At 46.4% G+C, this 25,325-nt stretch overlaps 1 protein-coding gene across 1 annotated transcript in view; it reads right to left on the bottom strand.

Moving 5' to 3' along the window:
• Positions 1-25,325, bottom strand: part of STAG3 (STAG3 cohesin complex component) — a 1,816,020-nt gene that overhangs the window by 676,570 nt on the left and 1,114,125 nt on the right. The window lies entirely within an intron of this gene.

The raw sequence follows: 25,325 nt of genomic DNA, 5'->3' as shown, positions 1-25,325 counted from the left end.
TGAGACCGGAGTCCTCTGATCTCCAGATCCTTCAGGTGAGCTCCCAACCCTAGAGAAGAAGCATTCATCACTACCATCTTCACGAACGAAGGGGAAGTGAAGGCCGTCATGTACGTCTGGTTTGCCTCATTTCCCCCCAAAGCCACTTCCACTGCAGTGCTAAGGGCAATGGTAATGGAGATTAACAGAGCCGCCTCACACAGGAGCCACTGCCTGCAGGAGCACCACTGCAGGCCTTCATGTACCAACACGCACACATGATGAGAATACAGGAAGCTAGCAGACCCAGGAATCATGAGACTTTGAGGACTGGAACTCTTGACATCTGGTTAATACAATGGAGTAATCTACTGGACGTTTGCAATTCTCTGTATAGGAGAAAAGGCACAAAGGAGGGTAGTGTCCAGTACCAACCCTATGAACTAGAGTTGTTGGCAGAGCCTCAGGTGAAATTTGGGCTCATTGATCAAAAAGCCCAGGTCAAAGAGTGGCGATGTCATCGACTACAGGTGATGCAACGAATCCCTGGCAAGTTACCTTTGATGAGCCAATCATCCAGGTAGTCGTGTAGTTCCTATATTACCCATACAGGACCTGCGCGTTTGCCGGGATGCATACCACAGCAACCTTGATCGTTCAACATCAAGTAATTACCATTCGAGAACAGCTTGAATACTGGTTTAATCAAGGCAGCTGGAGTCCCTTTCATGTGGCAGGACAAGTTTGCTACCAATCCATTACACGATCAGTGCAATGAAATGTCCTGGCACATGAGAGAACCGCTCAAAGCGCTCTTGCACTTTTTACCACTTAGAAACACTTCTCGATCCCCACTCCGGCATCGAAATACAAATGGTAATTCCCAGGATTCCTTAATGTATTCCTTACCCATTTTTTCATATCTGCCTGCCTCTATTCAAGGCAGTATTGAAACTGAACAGTAGTGACCGGTAGAGTTATATGGCCATGGATTAGCCATTCAGTATAAGGTGATTCCACCACTGTAAATGGTAGTCTATCCAGTTTTTCAATACGCAGCATTGTATATTTAGCTCCCCTTTGTGCCATTTCAACCTGTTTATCCGTAACATTATATTGAGAAAACAGAGACGTAGTGTTGATAAAAAGCCAAGGCACATAGCCTGCACGCAAAGATCGCAGCGTCCAGCTTTATAACATAATAGCACGTAACTGAGATTGCCCGTGTTGTAATATCGCCAAATCTTGTTCTAGTATGTCTATCGCCGAAGATACAATGTTGGCTAAAGAATATATCCTGGAGGTCAAAGTTTTTAACCCATTATCTACTACAGCTACAGGAATGGACCTGGGTACTGTAGGGGCACAGGGTTCATGCTCCTGTGCCCACACCACTGGTATAGGGCACCCAGCTAGAGGGGTGGCAGATGTATGCCAGGGCAGTGTAGGTTGTGGCCATGGTACACAGGGATGTTTGCCATGTCGACTCTTTATTTTGTCTTGTACCCAGACACTCAGCCTGCAAGGGCAGTGTGTTTGTGTTGGGGTACAGGGCCTCTAAGGGTGGCACAATAAGTGCTGCAGCCCTTACAGGCCTTCCCTGGTCACAAGGCCCTGGGTACCTAGGGTACCATTTACCAGGGGCTGACATGTGGCCAGGGTTTGCCAATTTGGGTTTTAGGTAAGGAACATAGGCTCTGGGCACCTGATTGGCAGGAGTACAGGGCACACTCAGTCAAAGTACATTCAGCAAAAAGTGGGGGCATACCATGCAAGAAAGATGGCACTTTCTCACAATGTCTAAGGGCCAAACCAACCATTCTTTCCAATTAGGGTCTGTTCTATTGTACTGTATTATGTCATCTACGGTTGCCCATTTCTGTGACGTCGAATTCTGCAACTCCTCCATCAGTGATGGTGCTGGAAACCGAGGTTTGTTCATGTCCTTGTCCTTGGCTAGTCCAAGACAGGATGTCTGTTGCAGTGTCATTTAGAAATATAATCTGCTGTGGAATGAGGAAAACTCTAAATAGCGCTTATGTTCCAGGACTTGCCAGTCCCTAGGACCCCAGACTGTTTTTAAGTCTATTGTGTCCTTTCATAGGTCAAAACACTTTTCAGACAGTTGGGAAATAAAGGAGGCAGAGTAAATCTGTTTGGTGTTAGTCAGCATAATTTTCAGCGCTGATTTCGGTGTAATCTTATAATAAAATGAGGTCTGGTCAATGGTGTTAAACCCTGAAAAATATGAAAATTTCTGTGCAAATGTCTGCAAGCTACTTTTTGGTGGTTTAGGTCAATGTTCACATTGATGGTATTCAGAAACATTTCTAGGTGTTATTGATTTGTATAAAACATGATGACCATAAATATGTGTCATATTCTGAAGAACCTTCTAACATTTCACTATTAGAAAATGCTGCAGTTTGTTCTAAATCAGAAATGTTATGAACAGTTTCAGTGTCCCAATCGTCAGAAAATGTACTGGAGGTAATGATATCACTTAATGAAATTTTAAATACATGAGATAGTTTTAAAAGTTCGGTCGGACAGAATACGTCGAAATCAACCTTGTCTCATACTATACCATCCGGTATAGGAACTGCTGTGATATTCACTGATGACAAGTCTCTTTGTTCACAATGTGATGATTGATGTGGCTTTAAAATCAAGTTGACCTTTTGGGCTGTAGAGCTTTGCTGGAGGTATCTTCCATTAATAATCATGCTAAAAGTTATAACTAAGCCTAGCCAGAAAAGAATAAAACAGTAACCCAGTAATTACCCAGAGTTCTACCCAAGGGGATACCAAGTATGTCTTTTTGAGAAAGTGAATAAAGTTCTTGATTTGTTGCTTGTATGTTTGTTGGGCTGGCGTCGTTTCCGTTCAATTGGAACCAAAGAAAACGTATCAAAGTTCATGAAGTAGCCAGAAGCAGTTTGATCAATTGTTGGAATTGCATCGGGGTTTGTTGAAATCACATTTTGCTCTTATCGAGGCATGTTGATGTAGACATCTGTATTAGGTCTGATTGCAACTTGAGAATTATTTTGACTTTGGTTTCGAAGTTGTACTACAGGTTCAAGGGGAATGAGTCCCATAGCATTGTTGCATAGTCCTTCATTCCGCACAGGAGGCTCTTCAAACGTGATGAGTCTTTCTGTTTGAACTTCTTGGATTGTAGCGAGAGGAGGGTGTCTGCTACTGTAGAGTCCACGAGGCCTACTGATTAGTATCAGCCACATAGTGTGGATTGATTAAGTCGATTGATACAAATCTTTTCTCCTTTTTCCTGGCAAGAGGCGGCAAAAGTACAGTTCTTGTTCCTTGAATAGCTAGGACAGGTGCAGGATTTCTGTAGGATGGTCTAAATTCTATTTTATCCACTAATCTACCCCTGACGAGATCCCCGACTTTTGGGATGCAGACAGGCCTTGCCGTGACTGCCTTCACTTCCCCAGAGACGATCTGTATTTTGTGGATGTTACTTTGTTGTGTCCTGGATTCATTTAGATTCTGTAAAACAGCCAAATGATCATGGATATCAAATGGTTTCTCATCCGCCACTGTGCCATCACAATCAAGATCAGGTACCCAAAGTCTCACCCAAATAGGGCCTCATATGGAGTGACACCCCCTAGAGAACTTTTTGGCTGATTGTTGAGTGCTCTCTGAACCCCACATAAGTGATTGACCCAACTACCGCCCTTGCCTAATACCCTAGCTGTTAAAGATTGATTTGAAGTCCCGTTTTTTCCTCTCCACAACCGAATTTCCCTCAGGATGGTATGGAGAGGAGTACCGCAATGCTACGCCTATACTCTCAAAGGCCTCTTTGTAAGCCCGAGAGCTAAACGCCGGGCCATGGTCAGAATGTAACATGCCAACTGCGTATGTCCCTATAAAGACTCGCAAATCTTTTATGACCGTTCGAGCGTCAGCCGAGCGCTGAGGCCAAACCTATAGGAATCTGGAGCAAGAATCCACTGCCACCAAGATATACTTGTAAGCCCCATCAAATTGTAAAGGGCTGCAGTGGTCCAGATAAACACAAGCGAGAGGTTTGTTAGATTTTAATAATGGTGTCTGTGCCGGGCATGTTACTGTGGAGCCTTTCCTTTGTTGACAGATGTCACAGTTCAAGACATATTCTTTAGTTTGTTTTGCTAGAGCTGGCCACCAATAGCACTGTTTCATCAAGGAAATGGTCGCTGTAACACCTGTACGTGCAGAGACCAAACCCTTGTGTGCTGCAACAATCAAACCTTGTCTACGATCCATATATGGTATTACTCTATTCCCCACTCCAGGAACCTGAGCATAAGGAATGTTGTTCGCATCCAACTTGTAGGAGTATTTAAGTGAAAATGTCTTTGGTACTGCTGAGCTGCCTTTGGGCGAAGCAATGACAGCAACCATAATCTCACCCTCTATCCTCGTTTTTGAACGAGTGATTGCGGCTACGGAAGCCGGACGTACAGTCCCCTTTGCTGCTTCATCAGCAATTAATTCCCTTCAACGTTAACGCCATCACGTTGATTACTCAGTGTATGAATCATGTGAGCCAGGGTAGTTCGTTTATCAACACCACTACCCGTTCCCATAGCATTTTATGCTTAATTGTGACACCTTTTCCATCTTTGAACCCGTTTTGCTCCCAATGGTACGAGTACTCATTATACAATTGCACACAGTAAAAGGCATCACACTCGACTAGTGTGGGGAATTTGTGATCCATATTCACTAGTGCCAGTAATAATGCTTTTAATTCTGCCAACTGAGCCATGCAGTCTCCGAGAGATTGCGTTTTAGTGCAACTTGGATGGAACATACCATCCCACATGAGACCTTTAACGATTGTGCATGCTGTGCTGTATTGTTGCTTACTACCTCTGGCAGGTTAAGCAGATTCGTCAGTATAAATAATATATTCATACTGATCTAGAGGCAATATTTCATTAGGTAGAGGATATTCTTCTTCGTATTGCAGGAATGCTTGTGTTCTTAAACTTGGATCAAATCTGTATTCAAAGTCCGTTGCAGTGAGAGAATTCGCCCATTGAATCTATCTCGGAGGTAAGGCTTTTGCATTCAGAATTCTAGCCTTAGTAACAGCTTCTAAAGCCGGTACCGCGGTTACGACAATTATGCATTTCCCCTGAGCCAGTGCTCTTTCTCTTGCTACAGCGGTCTGAACTGCTGTCAGGATTTTCTCTGTTGAAGTGAAATGCATTGCTGCATTTTTGTTCAGGTGTGATTTGTATGCGATTGGTACTGTTTCGCCTTCATTGAACGTTAAGTAGGTGTACTCGCATTGACCCGCTATTACACGGATCACCAAGTGGCGTACGTTTACACGTGTTTGTACGTTGTAAGTGTTTTGAAGCTATCATGTCTTCTTGCAGTGAACGTAGGATGTTTGTGTTCCTGTGTCCAATGTCTAACTGAAAAGTCAGGTTTTATTAAATCGTAGAAAGGTTTAACTCTTCCTGCGTAATCCAAAATGTATGTTCTGCTGAAATTTAGGAATCCCAGTACAGATTGTAAAACTTTTAATTATTTTAGAGGCTGAAGCAGCGCACACTTTTCTAAAAAGTTAGCTGCCAGACTTTTCCCTTCATCCGACAGCTCATATCCCCAAAATAGGACATTGAGGTGGGCTATTTTTGAATTTTTAAAGTTACATTTGTAGCCCTCAGAGGCGAATCCCATAATAATGGTGCTCACCCTGGTCAAGTGCCTCTCTAAGTCATTGTCCGTCAGATAAATATCATCCACATAGGACAACGCTTCTCCGTCAAATTTTTGGAGTAATTCTGTTACCCTTGCGGAAAATACCCTAGGGCTATTCCTATACCCCTGGGGGAGACAAAAAAATTGTCGCTGGAACTCTAACGCTGAGAATGCAGACAGATACCTGCTTTCAGGCGCTATATTTTGGCAGAAAAATCCATTTGATATATCAAGTGTCATTTTGTATTGTTTCCGCACAATGTTATTCATTAATGCAGAACTATGTGGGTTTTGGACAGCGAATGTCTTTGTGCAAGTGTTTAAATGTCTGTAATCTAAAACTAGACAGTATGTATTGTCGGGTTTTGATACGGGAAACAAAGGATTGTTCATTGGTGAGGTGCATGTTTCAATCACTCCCTGGAATTCAAGTTGATCTAAGATCTCCCTGACCTGCTTTTTAGCTTCTTACTTAATTGGGAATGGTCTTTGAGCATTTGGTGAAACTTTTAACGGGATCATGTGGTGGGTTGAATTCTCATCCCATCCGGCCTGATTTTTGTATAATGCTGGAGCTATGGCTACTGCCCATTCCTGTGCATGTGTGTATTTTAAAGTGTACGGGAGCGAGGCCGGAGAAAGATGGAAAAATGATATCCCCTCCCCTTGGGCACTCCAAAACGAATGCAGGCGGCCAATCTTGTTCAACTAACAGGATGTCATAACCAGATGATAGGTTCTTCCAAAAGAGACCTTTTAATTTTCTGGGCTTGTCCCCCTCCATCTGGAGTGTTATTTCATGTAACTTATGTGGGACGCTCACCCTTTTATCTGGTGTTTCCATCGTGATGTAATCATTCAAGTCCGCTGTCACCAGAAATTCCTTCAGGTTCTGGAAAGCTATTGTTACTTATGCCGCACTGTCTAGAATTGTCTAAGCCCATTACCCATTCAGAAGTTGTGTCCTCAGAATTCTGGGCATGTCTGATCTTTAAGACCTGCAACTTTCTTCTTTTTGAACTGAGGTTTAGATTTTGGCTTATCTTCTTTTTTGGAAGTATAGTCTTGAGCGTGCTGCTTGTCTCTGGACTTTGTACGCTCTATTCTAACCGTCCTTCTCTCTCGGAGTTATTCGTCGAGCCCTGAAAGAACGAGAGGAATGTGTATCGGTATCCTGATACCTGTCAGGTTTCCTAATATTATCCCTATTCCTAAGGTTGTACCTCTTTTCAGAGTGCTCCTGTGGAGGAGATCTACCTCTGGACTGAGATCTGTCTTTTTTTTTAAAGCTTTGTTGTTTTTTATTGTCCCACTTCTTTTTAGAAGAAGCAGGTGTCTCCTTAGAAGTTTACTTTTCAGGACTGCCCTTCAGTTGCGGTTTTAAAGCTTTACCATCCAAACTGTCTAATTCTGCATACAAAGTTTCAATTTTGGGTAGTTTGTGTTGTTGTTCCAACGGGTTGAACTCCCTTAGGCGTTGGCGGATTGCCACTGATGCTGCTTCCCCTTTAATACTAGCTAGGATTATGGCTGATACCCGGTCGAAGTTATTTAGTAACTTCATCCCTAAGTTCAGAGCAGACTCTGCCCCATACTCGTTCTGTATTTGTCTGAATACATCTGGTATTACCGCTAATGAAGGAATACCATGAGTTATGGTACATATGGCAGCAAAGATTGTGCCCCAAGTGGTACAATCCTCTAATTGTGGTATTATTCCAAAGGGCAAGCAGTTTGTTAACATTCCGAGTTTTTCAAATGGGGTAGTATTCGGGAATACTTCCTCTAGCTGAGTTTTTTCTTCGCTACCCAGAATGGCATTTGTTAGCGTTTTGCGGGCATTTTCCCCATTACTGCGTGTAATGTTTGTAGGGTAATTTTAGTTGCTGTACTCTAGGAATGAGTTCCCTGTGTCGCAACTGTTGATGGTTGGGCCGTGAAAGTCGCCATTACAATTTGCGTCAAGATTTTGTACATTTCAATTAAATCTGTGTTGGATGAGTAATTCTGGCTGTGGCATTATTTCAATGTCAGGATGAGGTGTTTAGCCTGCTAATATAGGCCATGTTGTTCCTGGTCTTCCTAACGGACCAAGCCTTACTCTTCCTCTTAAGTGGAGTAGGGCACCATTAAGCCAGTATAAATGTTCCTGGTACGTGAGTGGAATCTCTATGTCCTCGAATGGACCATATTCCGCTGGTGCATCTCCATCTGTGTAAGAGTGAAATGTTATGTGTTCTTGCATATGCTTCTGGGAATGTAACCCATGAATAGAATACCTCTGTTTTGTTTGAATTGTGTGCCTCAATCACGAAAGGAAGTAAGCCACCCCTCGCTGTTAAACTATTTTCTAACAGTTTTAGGGTGATAGTATGTCTGAATGTAGGTGCAATTAAAATTCCGTCCACCACTACTACTTCTACTGAGATGCATCGAGCTACCACCGGGTTATCTCCCTCAGTCATTTTTGTAAAGCCAATAAATAGGATATTTCGCCTACTCAGCTGTGGCAGGGTTTGTGCCCACCCACTCCAGACGTCTCTGGTGTTTTGTGAGTAGGGGTCTCAGAGAATAAGCACGACTCAACTACTCAGATTCTACTGTTAAATAAGTACAAAAACAACATTGGTGGCACCATGTAATGTAGTTCTTATATTACCCATACAGGACCTGTGCGTTTGAATAACAAACTGTAGGATTGGTGGCAGACTAACTCGGAGCATCCCCACCGGATAGGTTAGCCTGTCTGTATCAGCTAGCTCACAGTGCCACTAGAATCTCCTCTCATCGGGGAGAGAATAGTTTCTGGCAACCTTAGAACATGACAACCCTGATCCCCCAGGATCGTGGAAACAATGTACTACCTTTCGCTCAGTCACTCATGCTCACTTACTTCGTCTTAGAGAGTTTACACAGAAGAAACAGTTGGGCGTGTTAACAATAAGTATTTATTGCACAGTTATTCTTCTAGTGTAAAATATATGTGCTCCGACAACCGTTAGACAGTAGCAGAGATATATGATCAGCAGTACAGTGAATATAAAAAGATAGTACAGTTCTACCATTTTGCAATAGTCATGAACAGATACATGGATATAAAATGCATGATTAAAGTGTGCATACTCCTAAAATGCCTATCTAGATGTACCCAAGTGTACCTAGCATTTGAGTAGGTGTAAAGCTAAGAATCCCTCTAGGTTTTAGTCTAACCCCATTACCTGAAGCAAGAGTGTGGCACCCCGTCCTGGTCTCGAATTGGAAACCCCCCAAGGGATGTTTAGACCGCTGTCAGCAGGAGCATCTGCATGCAGGAGCCTCAGCGTCTCTGGTCAGTGTGTCGGCCTGGAAGTCCCGTTTCCCTCTGGCTAACACTAGCAAGAGGTGCTGTATTTATACAGAAAGTATCTAAGGTTCCTTTGTCTCTTGTTTCTTGTATTAGCCCTTGTTGGGTATGAGGATGACGTATGGGATGAACCTTGTACGTGGATATTATGCAGGTGGATTATAGCCTCTGCCTGGTTTCCAAGAACCCTTATGAATATTCATTCATACTGTGTCAGTCTAAAGATAAAGTCATAGAACACTATTTTTCGGGAAAAGCCTCCTTCTGCGCCCAGGACTAGAACTGGGTAAAAGGTTCAATCCTAAAAAGGCTTGTTACTGTGTAGTGTAGGGGAGGTGATGTAGGTGAAAGGGTATGCTGTTAACCGGGCCTATATTAGGGTACCTATATGAAACGTAACAGTATGGGAAAAAGGGGAAACCAGACCTGCGAAAACAGACCACCAACACTGCCATCACCTTTGTGAAGACTGGAGGTGCTGATGTCAATCCAAAGGGTAGTACTGGAAATTGGTAATGAGTAACTACCACTACAAACCACAAGTACTTCCAATAGGACAGCAGGTTAGGAATATGGAAATAAGCATCCTGCAGGTCTAGTGACACCACCTAGTCTCCAAGCTCCAACACTAGTAAGACTTGTGCTAGAGTCAGAATCTTGAATTTCTCCTTTTTGAGGAAAGAGTTCAGGCTCCTGAAGTCTAGAATGGGTTGCAGAGCGCCGTCCTTCCTGGGCACAAGGAAGTAATGTGTGCCACATTCGCTGCCTATTTCCTTGTCTGGCACCAACTCCATCACCCCTTTTAGCAGGAGAGCTGCCACCTCCTGCTGTAGGATAGTTAAATGATCAAGAGGTGGGGAGGAGATGGGATGGGTGGTGAAACCTGAAAAAAAAGGTAGGGTGTACCCTTTTTCTGTGATCTGAAGGATCCACTGGTTCAAAGTAATAATCTTCAAGGCTGGCAGAAAATGGGACACCAACCGTTGGGCAGGCTCCGGTGTCCTGTTAGAGAAAAACTAGGCTTGATTTCCTGGAGGATAAGAGGAGTAGGAGAAAGGTTGTAATTCAGATCCACGGCCCTATCCTCTTGAGCGACCCCTATACTGGAAGATGCTGGAGTGTGGGTCTTGTCTGGGAGGGGGGTGGGGGGAGCCTCCACCAAATTACTGAAAATTACTAAAAGATCGAGAGTCCTTCAAAGGTGGTGAAAGCTGAATACCAAGCGAGCGTGTAGTGGCTTTCGAAGTCTTAAACCTGTTGAGTGCAGAATTGCTTTTACCGTCAAAGAAGTGTAACCCATCAAAGGGAAGATTAATCAGATTGGATTGGACTTCAGAGAAGTTAGAAGTACATAGCCATGCAAGGCAATGTATGGAAATATGACTCCCTATAGCTCGGGTGGGGGAATCAGCAGTATTGAGCTCAAATTAATGAAGTAACAAGAAGCAGTTTGTCCATCACCGATAACTTCCTGAAATTTTCCTTCATGTCCGCAGGAATGTGAGGCAGCATCATGTGGGCTTCTAGCAAGAAGGCAGTTAGCAGGACCTGTGCGCTGTCTGCACCAACTGAAGTGCTAATACAAGGCAGATTGGCCCCAACTTTCCATGGAGGGATATCTTTTACATGGATGCAAACTGAGACAGATTGACAAATTCCAATGAAAAATTGTACAGTTTAATTGATTTTGGTGCACACAAAGGGGCGGATTAACCCAGACCACCCATGTAGCGAACTCAGCAAGACTGGGAGTGGAATTTCTTTGATGTACCCGGATTGGGGAATTCGATACATAAAACAGAGGGTGCCCCTAAGAAGTCTATTTTTATGGATGAAGCACGTTGGCTGTCCTCACTGTAAACGTGATCCTTTTTTAGGAAAAAGAAAATAAAGAGAAGAATTAAAAATGGCACTTTTTTGTTCATATTACATGGAGTATGGTTAACTTCTATCTTACATTACTGTAATGTCCTAATTTCAAAGGTTGCACCTTGGCAGGAGGTGCTCGTAAGCAGTGCACGCAGATAGGAATGGAGTTGTGTTTTCAAGTTTAAGTTTATTATGATATGGAGCTCATACGGAGGTCAACAAAATTACACACTACAGACTTAATTCTTCCGTTGTGAGGCTGCCTCCTAAAAGAACAAATTTCTTACTGTTAGACCTGGCACCATTGGCGTGGGTCTCCCTTCCATTTTTTCTGTTGCCTCCTGTGTTTTTGCTATATGATTTGCTGGTCTACATGCTTTGAGCACTGTGCCCCTGCTATTCAGGGCCACAGTGCAAGTGCTCCCTATTGTAAAGTGTTGTTTTGGATTAGTGACTCCACGACTGGCTTATTTGATTTACTTGTCAGCCCCTAGTATAGTGCACCATGTGTGCCCAGGGCCTGTAAATCAAATGCTGCTGGTGGGCTTGTAGCACTGATTGTGCCACCCACAGAAGCAGCTTGCAGAGCCTGTGTGCAGCCTGGGGCTGCCATGTCGACTTGGCAAGTGCACCCACTTGCCAGTCCCTAAACCTTCCCTTTTCTACATGTTAGTCACGCCTAAGGTAGGCCCAAGGTACCCCACGGGCAGGGTGCATTGTATGTAAAAGGTAGGACATGCCCTGATGTGTGTGGCATGTCCTGATAGTGAATTACAGCCAATTTTGTTTTTTACTACTGCAAGGCTACCTGCTCCCATGGGCCAGAATGGGCAGTTTGAGTATAACATCTTATAATACTAACTGACCCCAGGGAACATGGTAGAAAAACAAATTTAGTATGCCTGAACTCAGAATGATAAAATACATCTTTTAGTGAGGTTGGTTCTAACAATCTGTGTTTGAAAAAAACCGCTTATACAAAGTAGGTATTTTCTTGCCTAACCATCCAGCCTGCCTCTGCTAGGTTTGTGTATTCCATATCTGGTTTATCAGTGACAGGGGCTGGGGTGGCTCCAGGAGACAGGGTGAGTCAGCACTAGGCTGAATAGACCGATCTGCATTGGGAGTGGTGGGAGGAGTAGCACCTGGTGCTGAATAGGGCTGTGTCTGCCTTCCACAAGGCTGGCTCCACCTCCTGTGGTGCGTCTGATGACCCTGGCCCACACTGACAACGAAAGATGTTGTGCACTGGCAGAATGCACCTAGAACTGGTTTGGTCTAGGTACAGACACTCTCTGCCTTCAGAGACAAAGGATTTGTGTGTATAAATAGGGGGACCCAGACCCCAGAACATTAGATCACTTCTGGGAAACAAGACTACCTTTTGCCAAGGAGAAGAACCAAGAAAGCTGAAGGAGGAGACTGCCCCTGTGCTGTGCTGTTGGGGTTGGCCTGCAGTGATTACTTTATTGCCAAGGAAAGGAGAAAAGGAACTTTGTGTGTACTTTTGCAATCTTGAAGAATCTCCAAGGGCTTGAACTGTGCTTGCCTCCTGCCGGAAGTCTCAGGGATACAAGACTTCACCAACAGCTCCCCTGAATTCCCTTGCTGAGGAATTCTGCCTGCAGAGAGGTGCCTACTGTTGTTTGGGCCCTCTGAGGAGACTGAGTCGCGGAAAGCACGACGCAAGGAGAAGAAGCGTGTCGCCGCCGCAGCAGTTGCCGTCGCATCATCGGAGAAGCGTGTCGCAGGGCCTGTCGCGGCTCAGAAGTTACTGAGTTTGCCGCTCAGCCGTCGGGTGTGCGCGCACCAAATCCAACGTTGTTGCATCGTATCAAGACGCTATTTTGTCGCATCGCACCGGATCGTCGCTTCGCATCAAGGCGGCATCTTGTTGCAATGCACCGGAACACAGTAAGAAACTGACGCATCACCTCCTCTCCGGTAAGGAACCAACCCATCAGCTCCCCTGCGCTGCAGTAAAATACCAGCGCATCACCTTCCCCGAAGCAAGGAACCAACGCTTCACCTTTCCTGCGACCCTTTTGTTTGTTTTGCGTGACGCATCCAGGGTACTTTGAGAGGAAAGTGTTGCTTTTACCATCTACAATGAACAAAGCTATTTCTACCATTTTAAAGTCTATGTTTGATTAAAGTATTGTGGATTTTTGTTGTTTGGTCTTGTGTTAAGTCTAGTAAAGATTACTTATTTTTCTAAACTGGTGTGGTGTCCATTTGTAGTGTTTTCCCTGTATTACTGTATATGTTCACAAATGCTTTACACATTGCCTCTGAGATATGCCTGTCTGGTTGTGCCAAGCGACCAAGGGGGTGAGCAGGGGTTATTTTAGAAGTGTAGCCCCTTACCCTGACTAGAAGCAAGGGTCCCTATTTGGTCAAAGTTACCTACCTCTGCCAACTAGAGACCCCCAGTTCTAACACTTACCTTCAGTAACGATGTATCTGTAAGAGACATATGTAGTTTTAGATTCCTTACCTTAGAATTACCCCCAGGCGTCAGACTTGATCCAGATAACTTTTTCTTAGCTGTACCCCTGGCGTTGGTAGGTGGTGTCAGTCGACTCCGCGTCCGTCATTGGCGTTGTGTTCGCCGCAATGACGTCAGAGCGTCTATACAGACGCCGCCCATGTTCGTGGACGTCAGTTCTGACACGACTTTCCATGCCAGAAGCGCAGAGCCATGCAAGACACTGACCACTGGTGCGCTTAACTAGAGCCCTTCAAGGGAATCCCTGTCCCTAGAAGTCAGTTGTAGAGCGGGGAGGATGGGTGGGGTGGTAATGAATCTATAACTAACATATGTCTCTTACAGATGCATCGTTCAGTCATCTGAAAGAGACTTTTAGTTATAGATGCCTTACCTTAGAATAGATATCCCAGCAATACCAACCCCGGAGGTGGGTCTGCGAACTAACTTCACGACAAAAAGTCCTGGAAAACAGATTGGCCAAAATAGCCATCGCTCTGGACTTGGCTGTCGAGGCAGTAGTGTTTAGTGAACGTGTGCAGTGCCTCCCACATGGCCACCTGACAGATGTCAATGAGAGTGACTCCACGTCCCAAGGCAGTAGTATCTGCTGTAGCCCGAGTGGAGTGGGCCCGCAGCCCCACTGGAGCTTCTTATCTTGCTAGTGAATAGCAGATCTTAATACATAGGACAACCCGAGACAAGGTACTTTTTGCACCACCTGACCTTTCTTGGCGCCCACATGGCCAACAAAGAGTTGTTCATCCATCTAGAAATCCTTTGTGCGGTCGAAATAAAAAGACAGCACACGTTTTGGGTCCAGATGGTGGAGTCTCTCCTCCTCCATGGAAGGGTGCGGAGGCAGGAAGAAGGTGGGCATAGTGATGTGGTCTGTCCTATATGTAAAGAGGTAACCACTTAAGGAAGATCAGAGGACCTCGTACGAAGGACCACTTTGTCCGGATGAACAGCCAGAAAAGGAGGTTTGGAAGATACAGCTTGAAGCTCACTCACTCTGCAAGCAGAAGTGATGGCAACAAGACAAGCGGTCTTCAGAGTAAGGAGCCTGAGAGGACAGTTGTGAAGAGGCTCGAAGGGAGCACACATAAGAAATGTTAAGACCAAGTTCAAGTCCCACTGGGGCATCATGATCGGAGTAGGAGGAAAGAGATGAGTAATGCCCTTTAGAAATCTATTTACAATAGGGAACTTGAAAAGAAAAGGCTGATCAGGAAGGCGAAGACAGGCAGATATGGCCAAAAGGTAGCCTTTGAGAGTGCCCAGAGCAGAGCCCTGCTGGGTCAAAGATCGAATGAATAAGAGTACCTCCAAAAGAGGGGCAGAAAGGCTTGCCACACCCTTTGCTGTGCACCATGGCACAAATGTATTCCATCTATAGGCGTATACCGTTTTAGTGGAGGGACGCCTGGCTGCCAAGATGACATTACAGACTTCAGGAGTAAGGTCGAAAGTTGTCAACTGTCGCCGCTCAATCTCCACGCAAGGAGGTGGAGGCTTGACAGGTTCGGTGGAGGACCATTCCCTGCAGCAGAAGATCCTCCCGAAGAGGCAGTCCGATCGGAGGATCGATGGCAATGCTCAAGAGCATGAGGTACCAGACTCTTTGCGCCCAGTCCGGAGCCACAAGAATGACTTGGGCCCAGTCGCGCTTGATCTTCTTCAGCACTCTGGGCAGAAGTGGTAGAGGCGAACAGGAGGCTGTAAGACCACTTGCGACGAAAAGCGTCGCCGAGCGAATGCTGGAAATTCCAACACGCAGAACTGCTAACATTATGCGTTCTCTTCGGTGGCGAACAGATCTAACCCCGGCTCTCCCCACTGCTGAAAGAGACCTTGCACCACCTCAAAGTGAAGACGCTATTCGTGATCCATCATGCACCAACGGCTAAGCTCGTCCGCCCTGGTGTTCAGAGAACCTGCCAGGTGTTGAACCACCAGAGATATGCCCTGATGTTCCAGCCATATCCAAAGGCTAAGAGCCTCCTGACATAGGGTCCATGACCACACCCCGCCCTGTTTGTTGCAGTACCACATGGCAGTGGTGTTGTCTGTGAACACCTGCACTACTCTTCCTTTGACAGAAGGAAGGAATGCCTTCAATGCAAGATGGATCGCCCGGAGCTACAAAAGGTTGATGTGGATACCGGACCCCACCAGAGACCAGAAAGAAACCCCTGATCTCCGTCTCTTCCAGGTGGCCGCTCCATCCCAGGAGTGACGCATCCGTCACTACTATGAACTCTGGTTGTTGGAAGGGAGAGGGATCTGTTGCTGACCCAATCATGGTTCGTGAGCCACCAATGCAATTGTCGTGCAGTCCCCTCCAACATCTGGACGACATCAGAAAGATTCCCCTGATGCTGCACCCACTGGAACTTCAGGTCCCACTGCAGAGCTCGCATATGCCATCTGGCATGATCCACCAGCAGGATACAGGAGGCCATGAGGCCCAGCAGCCTCAAGGTTATTCTCACCAAAATCCAGGATAGAGGCTGAAACATCGGTATCATAGCCCGAATATCCCGGACTCGCTGCTCGGGAGGATAGGCCCGAAACTGCGCTGTATCCAGAACAGCTCGGATGAAAAGGAGCGTCTGAGAGGGAGTGAAGTGAGATTCCGCAAGTTAATCGTAAACCCCATAGTGCAGGAGGTCATCTGTAGTCTGGAGGAGGGCGACAACAGCCTGAGGTGAACCCACCCTCAACAGCCAGTCGTCGAGATAGGGGAAGACTGGAATCCCTAGTCTGCACAGGTGAGCTGGGACCACTGCCATCATTTTCGTGAACACCTGAGGGCACTTGTAAGGCCAAAGGGGAGCATGGTGAACTGAAAATGCTCATGGCCTACCGTGAACCGTAGGTTACGTCTGTGGGCTGGCAGGACGAAAATGTGGAAATAAGCGTTCTGCAAGTCCAACTGCCCCATCCAGTCCCGAGGGTCGAGGGCAAATAGGACTTGAGCCAGGGTTAGCATTTTGAACTTCTCCTTCCAGAGGAAGCGGTTGAGGGCCCAGAGATCTAGAATAGGATGCAGGCCTTTGTCCTTCTTGGGCACCAGAAATTAGCTCCATGGCTCCCTTGGCCAAGAGAGCTGAAACTTCCTGGCGGAGAAGTGCCAAATGATCCCCTGACATGTGATCGACGGTGGCATGGAGGGAAGGGGAGTCTCGAAGGGGAGGGAGTAGCCCCTTCGGACTATCTGCAAAACCCACCTGTCCGAGGTGATGGTTTGCCAGTGGAGGAGGTAATGGCGACTCCTGCCACCCACTGGCTTCTGATGTCCCTGGAAGGTCGGAACAGGAAGGTTTGGAGGCGGTTTCAGGGGTGGGAAGCATGGACTGGCCCGCACGCTGGCCCCCAGACCAACGTTGTTGGGTCTCAGGTCCACGACCATGCTTAGACTGGGTAGCTTGCGTGAACCAGTGGCTGGTCTGGGCTGGACGTGTTGGGGTGCCCCTTCCGTAGCCATGAAAGGAGCGAAAAGCAGACTGCAGTGGATGGGTGGTTGCCGAGAGGCCCCAGGACCTGGCCGTAGATCGAGAATCAGCGCCTTGAGACCCTCACGGGTGAGTAGCGTGATTACAATTCCCTGATTGATTGATTGAAGCACTCCAGCACAGAGTCTGGCTTGTCACCATGAAGGTGATGGACATCAAAGGGCATGTCCTGCAGGGTTGCTTGGACAACCCACGATAAGCCAGACGTCCTCAACGAGGCGTAGCATCAAAGGGCCACTGACATAGCAATTGTTCTGCCCAGTGAGTCGGTAGTATCTAGTCCACAGCGAATCGTGACTTTGGCTGCGTCTCTCCCATCCACCACTGCCTGGGAAAGAACGGCCCGGGCCTCCTCCAGGCACTGAGGCAGAACCTGCTGAACCGTATCCCAGATGGTATGGGAGTAACAGCCCAAGAGGAATGCGGTATTCACAGACCGCAATGCCACGCTGGAAGAAGATAACATGCGCTTCCCAAGATGATCCAGCCTCTTGGATTCCCTATCTGGGGGAGCAGAAAGGAATGCACCCTTAGATTAAGAGGCTTGGACCAGCAAGCTTTCTGGGGAAGGGTGCTGGGTGAGGAAAACTGGATCACCCAGAGCAGGGTCGTGGCGGCGGGTGATCGTCCATTACACAGGAGCCCTAGTGCTGGGCTTTGACCAGGTGCCCCGTAAGACGTAAGTGAGTGCTTCATTGAACGGCAAAAGGGGCTCAGATGAAGTCGCCACCGGTTGAAGCACCTCTGTCATGAGATTAGTCCTGACTGCCACCAAAGGGAGCTGCAGGCCCAGGGCCTCAGCTGCCCTTGCCACCACAGCATAGGACGCTCCCTTCTCCGTAGCCAAGGTAGGGGGAGAAAGCATGCCAAGGTTAGGAGAAGTGTCCAGACTACAGGCGACACTCTGGTCCTCTCTCCAGTCCGGCTCTTCCAGCTGGTCTGCTAAAGGTTCAGAAGACCCCTCTCAGTCCTCATCACCACCTTCTGGGCGATATGGAACACCCGGGATGAACAAGGGAGCAAAAGTACCCCTGACGTCGGATTTGGTGTCGGCAGACGCGATCCGGCTCCAGGTCTAACTCGCAGATTAGGATGGTGTAGGCATCGTCGCCGGGGAAGGTCAGGTGAAGTCGACTGGCATTGATTCAGATCCAGGTCTGGATCCAACGGGGCCCTCTGGCATCGAAGGCCCAGGGCCCCCAACCGGCTGCGCTGGGCTCAAAGGCGCATCAGCAGAGTCAGGCTGCCCAAACACATGGTGGAGGGCTACGTAGAACATACAAAGCTATGCAGGGGACGCCCCGGCTCCTGGAAACTGGGGTGGGCGCAGTCATCCCTGAGTCAGGCGCCGGAGACGGAGCCTTAGAGCAACAACGCTCCGGGTCCTGCGTCGCGTCAGGTAACCTAGGTCGAAGAGCGACGGTGTTTCTTCGCCTTCTTCTTGTGCTTCGACTTATCCGACGAGTGTGAAGACTTGGACAACGTGTGATGGCTCCGCGACCGGTCTAGATATCTTCCCCTCGAGCGAGACCGGGAACGACGCAGAGCCAACTGCCAGGCCTCCAAAAGCTTTCAAGACCGATCCCGCAAAGATATCGGGTTCATGGCCAGACAGTCGGAGCACAACTTTGGGTCGTGGTCTCACTCCAGGCACCAGAGGCACACGAGGTGTGGATCTGTCACGGACATCAGTTTGTGACGGCTTGAAGCCGGTCTGACGATGGGACAACCCTTGCCACCAGGAGTCAAAGATTCGGAAAAAAGATTTGACAAAAGTCGAAAAAGGTTAGTCAAAAAACTACTAAGGGGCAAGCTCTCTCGGATCTGCGCTAGGCTGGTGCGGAAAAGAAAGAACTGATGCCAGCGCCCACGGTCGGCGTCTATATAGACATCACAACGTCATCCCAGAGAACACGAAGCCAACGACGGACGCAGAGTCGACCAGCACCACCTACCTACGCGCAGGGGTACTGTAAAGAAAACAAATTCCGGATCCAGTCTGACGCCGGGGGGTAATTTTAAGGTAAGAAATTTATAACTAACAGTCTCTTTCAGATTTATGTGATGCATGGGGGGGGGGGGGGAGATTCCTCATATTCTAAAACAGAAGCAATTTCAATCCCTCGCTTAAGAAAATGCTCAGAATTCTGCATAACCAAATAAGTAATAATTGGAGTGCAGAAAGTAACTCTAGAGTAGGAAACAGAATCAAATGCATTAATCTGCACATTTAAAATATCCCTAGTGGAGATCAACTTTAAGGCCTCAATCTCAGAGAAATAGCGGAGAATGAATCCTCTATTTATGGCATCCCTCGAGGGGATCCATAAAGCGGCCCTATCCCCATGGCTAGAAACTTGTGCACCACTGTTAGACTGAGTATTCAAGTACGGGACAGAAGCGTCGGGTGGAACGCCCTCCATGTTTCAATTAAACAATAGATTGGTCCCTGTGAGAGCTCTATTGGGGCCATCCTGAATGACACTCAGGACTTGAACAAAGCCCTCTAAATTTCCGACCACCTGAACCCCAGACCCTGTCTGGGTCAGGAAAACCCCTCGTTCCATTCCAGTTTCCCCTCCCAGAGGTCAACCGACTTGTTAAGCAAGGGGAGTTGGGCTTCTTGGGGGGACAGCGGTATTAAATTCCGTGAAGATATTGACGCTCCAGAACCCCCCAACCTCCCAACTGACACCAGATGCGGTGTGGGGGGCCTCCATGGGTACTCCATCTTCAAACAGAGATTTAGGAACTCCCTCCTCCATCATTATGTGAGTGTCTCTATGCCTGTCAGAAGTTCTTGAAAAAGGCAACCTTATTGCTTTTCGTCTCATCTTTTTATGTTTCCTTTTCATATTTTCCCCCTCATGATTTCTTCTGGGGTTTACCCTCTTCCCTACCTTCGACCCGACTCACCCTCCCTGGAAGATTAGGGTACTGGGCGTGGAAGGTAGAGGAAATTGAAACCTCCTCCTCCCCGACTGTGAGACTAGTCCCCTGGTTCTCAACTTCTTCAATGCCCCTTTTTTGACCATTTTTAAACAAAGGGAAAGTTTTCAATATATGCTTCAATATATGCTTTCCCGAAGGGGGGACATAGTTTTACCTCCCCAAAAAATGTATTTAAACAAAGCTCTTCCTTTTCGAGTTTACACACGGGTTCTGGAGGGGACAGCAAATTAAGTGGTATACCCGCTTGAACAGAGACATCTCTCAGCTCTCAAGAAGGAGCAGATGGTAATGGCCAGTCATTCACAGATGTTTCCATATGGAAGTGTGTCGTAAGAATAGGTGTAATGGTGCCAAACCTATTTACCATCTGGACTTCAAAAAACAAACATAATTTCCAGTATATGATCAGAACTTAGAAAAGATTTCTCTAATAAGGACAATATGGAATATAATATTTCTTTAACACAAAAAAAGATATTCCGAGGGACACCATCCCCATCGTTTCCAATCTTTGGCTGTGTACAAGGCAAGAATACATTATAAGCAGATTCCGAAGAAGAACCAACCAAATTACTTGAGCTACAATATCTAGGGGGCAAAGAGACGCCTGGGAGAAGAATTTAAAATAAAAGAGTTCTTTTCATTAGATCTGCTCATTGGGTGATCATCCTTATGAGTATGATGGGGAGATCTTTCCCCAAACCCCTATTTGAGCTTCAATGTCGATAACTGGGAGTGTGAAATCATCCCCAGACCTCGTTTTTTTACATATCGTCGCCCTCTCGCCCATACTAGGATCATCTCCCAATGGTTCTTCGAGACCACCAACCTGGCTTGGTCCCTTACAAATGTCCCCCCGGACAGGTGCAACAGCAGGCATAGAGTCCATCTTAAACCTATTCAGAGAAACCGGTGATAACTGGATGGGATTTAAAACGAAGTTGCTGTAGTTGTCTCGTACTGCTGTGCGATCTCTTTATTTTATGGGATTGTTTTGGTGACGAAGCAATCACATGCCCTGAGTGTAATTTTGTTGAGGTCATCTCACTCAGGCTTGCTTGCCCGCCTGAATGCGGCCTCCGCTCACTCGCTTGGGACGAGACTTCAACTTCCGCTTCCGATCTCTTCGTCAGAATAAGATTGACAAAAGTTCAAGCTAGTTACTTCTATATATGTATTTTCTCTGATTTTCAGTGGCAGCTGAAGCGCAGTGTCACACTGCACAACACAACGTTTAAACCCTTAGCTCTTTAGCTCTGTGCAGGAGGCAGAAGGAGAGCAAGCCTAGAGCTAGTAGGGACCAATGATGAAGAATTTATGTTCTGGAACCTTTGGCTGCCCTTCCTATGTTTGTCACTGTATGGCCAAATATCCGCCTCGCAGGTTAAGGAAATCGGTGAGGTTGAGGGAGCAAGAAAAAGAGAGAGGACCTGAACAGGAGCACAATCGGCCTACCGCAAGCTACACCCAGACCTAGCAGGGCTGCTCCCTCTGCAAGCGGCAACTAATGCCATTGAGCTAGGGCACCTTACCATGCCTCCCGCTATCGATAGCTCTACTCAGTTTTTACAGACTGCTTCTGCTGGCTGGGTCGGCTGATACCTTCGGACTTTTGTCTTCACTGTGGAGGAACCACAACAACGCCAATGCCCATTAACTCACAGCGGCTCACGGTCACCTTCAGAACTGCTGCACTGATGCTGATCCTCCTTTCCACTGCATATTTTGGCGGCGCCTACCTTCCTTTGCCAGTGCCAGGACTTGCTGTCGAAGCTAGGGGGTTGAGACTGCACCTGCGGCTCTCAGCTCAGCTTCACTTTTGCTTCTCCAGCTCACCCGAACAGGAAATCCAGCCGAACAAAGCACAGACTTCAGGAGTGCAGGAGAGGGGTGAGGTGGTCCTCTCCGTTGTGCAAGCCACACCGGCCTAGCACCAACCGCCTCCGCGCATATGGGAGGAACTGAGGCACTAGCCTTGTCACCCCACCTGCACAACTGATCACTCGCGTCCTCGACCTGAAGGCGCTTGGTTGCCTTAATCTCTGAAAACAACACCTCCACTCGTTGATGCAGGGCTCAGCGGCTCTCCAAGACTGTTTCTGCATCCGGTGAGTCACCTAGCCTTGGTTTCCCTCGTGGCTATCTGCAGCGTATGCCACCACGAATCCCACAATACTCCACAATATTCTATGGTATCCGTCTCTGTTCCGCTGTCCCAGACTGCGGGCCAAGTCAACCTCCGTGCGCCCAGCGACGAGCTGCGAGCTCTGGGCTCCAGCGCTGAGCTGGGAGCTCCAATGCCTCGCCCACTGACTCGGCAACAACGCTCTGATTCGCACTCAATGGAGTTGTGGATACCAGCTTTGTTCGACATTGGGGTAGGTGTGGCAACCTCTGGTCGGCTGCCTTTTCTTTATGGTGTATTAAACTCCTGAAGGGTACCACATATCATATGGAAATATGGGAATTTGTAAACACTCTATAAAAATATGGACAAATATATTGATATGAAGTGTTACGGAATCTACATCCACAGCAGGGAATGATTCTAACATTTATGCCTATTAATGAAGATCCAATGATGCAAAAATAGCATTCATTACTGGTAGCTAACCTTTCCTTTTCTCTTATGGTAATGCTTCAAATATTCATAACATTTTTAACAGATTAAGCAGCTTTCCCAACTCAAGCATAAAATCTGGAAAATCAAAGATGGAATTAAACAGATTACTCAAAGCATCGTTCCCAACTAGGTATCTTACCTGGAGTCAATGCAATAATATTTGGCAAAGGTATGCAATGATCGTCAAGGAACCACTTTGTGGATATCTGGAAGAGAAACATTCTTCAACAAATGAGGCCAATGTGGCCTTTCAGCAGCTAGTTGAATGTTTCTTTGGTTTACTCAGAGGAAACGGGTTACAACCTTCACCACGAAACCGTCACCCCGCATGTTGATACAACGCATACTATTACCCTGCAAGTCCTAACGACGACTTGCGGAGGGGGGAGAGGGTGTTGGATTTAAAATCCAACACCTTCCCTACTGTCTGCATAGACTGGAGTTGGAATAGTAAATTATACTTGGACCAGGGCCAGCAGACTTGATAATTCTCGCTTCGGTGCCAACTCTAACCGGGGATCACACTCGGCGACTCTGGGCATTAGCTTGCCTCAGCTCCACAACGGCCCCCCACATTCGCCGGGGATGCCTGGTTTCACCTTGGAGATACCCAGGAGGGACCATCTCACAGGGATAGCCAGGACGGATTCCCCAGCGGTCTACAGCGCCAGGACGCCTCAGGGCAGCAGTGCGCTTTACAAGACACATACATTTACATTTACTATTCCAACATCCAGCGCCCCAAGAGGGATTTTTCCCAAGGAAAACCTTATTATTATGAAACACTATGTAAGGTTTGTTGATACAGATACAATCCTAGCTGAAGTAATAGCCATTAAAAGGCACCTTTCATGGCAGATATTGGAGGTCAGCTTTGTGCAGTCTCAAAAAGGAGGTGCATTTATCCAGATGGAACAATATTAAGCTCATGGGGCTAAGCTCTCCAACAGAAGAAAATACATTTCTGAGACATTCTGGGAACTCTTTAATTACTAGACCTGTGAACAATTCTTATTCAGAAAGATATCTGCATGAAACTGTATTTGCAGACAAATGTACTTTAAAAGAGGCACACTGAAGGTCATGACTAACCAGGTAAAGAAAGCAACGGTGTATATTTTGCTCCTGCTAACGTCTCTGTTCACATCTTTCCCTACATACCAGACATATACCCTCTTCAAAAAGACAATCTGGTAGAGAGATGCTTCACTTCCTTCAGACATCTGGTTTAGGAGCACATTCTGTACATACTCAGGAGCCAGGAGTCACGCTTAGAGATGAAAGACTGTGACGATGAATCTTGCCCAATATCATGAAACATAGAATGCCTCAACGCATCGTCTGGATTAATGGTCAGGAACAGAGGAAGAACCTAGACAGCAGTGTGGCAGATTTCTTTGAGGGGCTAAGGAAGAGGAAAATGTACAGTTATCAACAGTGGGAGAGAAGAGGAGATCTTTTCCTGAAGTTCTGATCAGGTAACACCTTTACCTGTCCCTCAATCTCTTGCACGACATCCAACAGCTGTCACATCGCTTTAAGATGTGAGAAACTGAATGTCAAGAGAAGGTGGGTGTGGGGTATCAGACAGGGAAGTAGTCACTGTGGGGTTTCTTGATGCATTACAGCTCCTTTACTACCAAGAACCGAAACATGCTGCTGTCCAAAATCTATCCATGATGTCTGTGGAGCCACTGTATACAGGAAGACGGCAGTCGCACAAGGCTCTCCACAAAAGGAAAAAAAAAAAAGACTTCTGAGGGAAAAAGTTAAGTGAAATTGGTATATTAGGTGTATGCATGGTGGGAGTACAAAGGGTAAAAATATGATACCAGTCACATACAATTGAAACTACAATACAAGACAACCAGTTGATTACCATGTCCTTTTGCAACAGTTAACTAGCACCAAAGTACACAAGCAAGAGACTGGAAGAAGGAATATGTCTTGGTTTCCTTTGTCCTGAGTGTTTTCAACTGCTAATAGGGAATCTTCATTGTGGAAAGTTGAATGGCTCTACTACCCTAATCATCATGGACCTTGAAACGTTTAAGCTACAAATTGGTAAAGATGATGCAGTCTCTACAGAAAGGAGTGGTGAAAGCTAGGAAGTAATGGGTATATCAACATATTTAGACAATAAAAGGAGTCCAAAATGCTCTAGTCCAGTAGCACAGGCTTCAGCTAATGCTCTTTAAATGTATTGCTCTAAAATATTAGAAAAGTTAAGAACTCTCCCCATGATCCTACAATCAGTGGTGGGAAGACCTGAGGAAAGAGCAATCTCGAGTCCATGTGCGCAGAAACGACGACAGAAGAATGTAGGGACTTTAACCACTCAACAGCATGCTGAAGATGTTTTTAGGGAAAATGCTGTCCTTGAGCACAGAAAAGACATGTAGGTCCAAAAGAGGGCTTACAGAATTTTTTTTAAATATTAACAGTATTTCTCACTGATTAGTGGGCATGGTTTTATAATTCTACAAGAAATCATAGCTGTAGATAAAATTTCATACTGGACCTCTGTTAGTTCAGTTCACCAACTACAAAGTGTGGCCATCTTGGTCACTTCTCAGAAAGCCATCCACATACGTTGTTGTGCACTGCTATTTAAAAGTCAGATTATCTTTATCCATCTCTGATACTTTAAACGTTAGAAGAGATTACAAGAGTGATAAGCTCTAGATGGTTAAAATGATGTTAGGTCATGTGCACATTAACCCCTTTTGTCTCCCAAAAAAAGAAGGAAAACATTGACTGAGCTCTTATTAATTATATCCCATGTGCAGAAGAAACACTGTGATGCTGTCACAATGGCAA

The sequence above is a fragment of the Triturus cristatus genome, chromosome 12 (genome assembly GCF_964204655.1).
Source record: "Triturus cristatus chromosome 12, aTriCri1.1, whole genome shotgun sequence".
Classification (NCBI taxonomy): domain Eukaryota; kingdom Metazoa; phylum Chordata; class Amphibia; order Caudata; family Salamandridae; genus Triturus; species Triturus cristatus.
The sequence above is the reverse complement of the archived record's forward strand: the minus strand, read 5'-3'. Positions and strand labels throughout refer to the sequence as shown.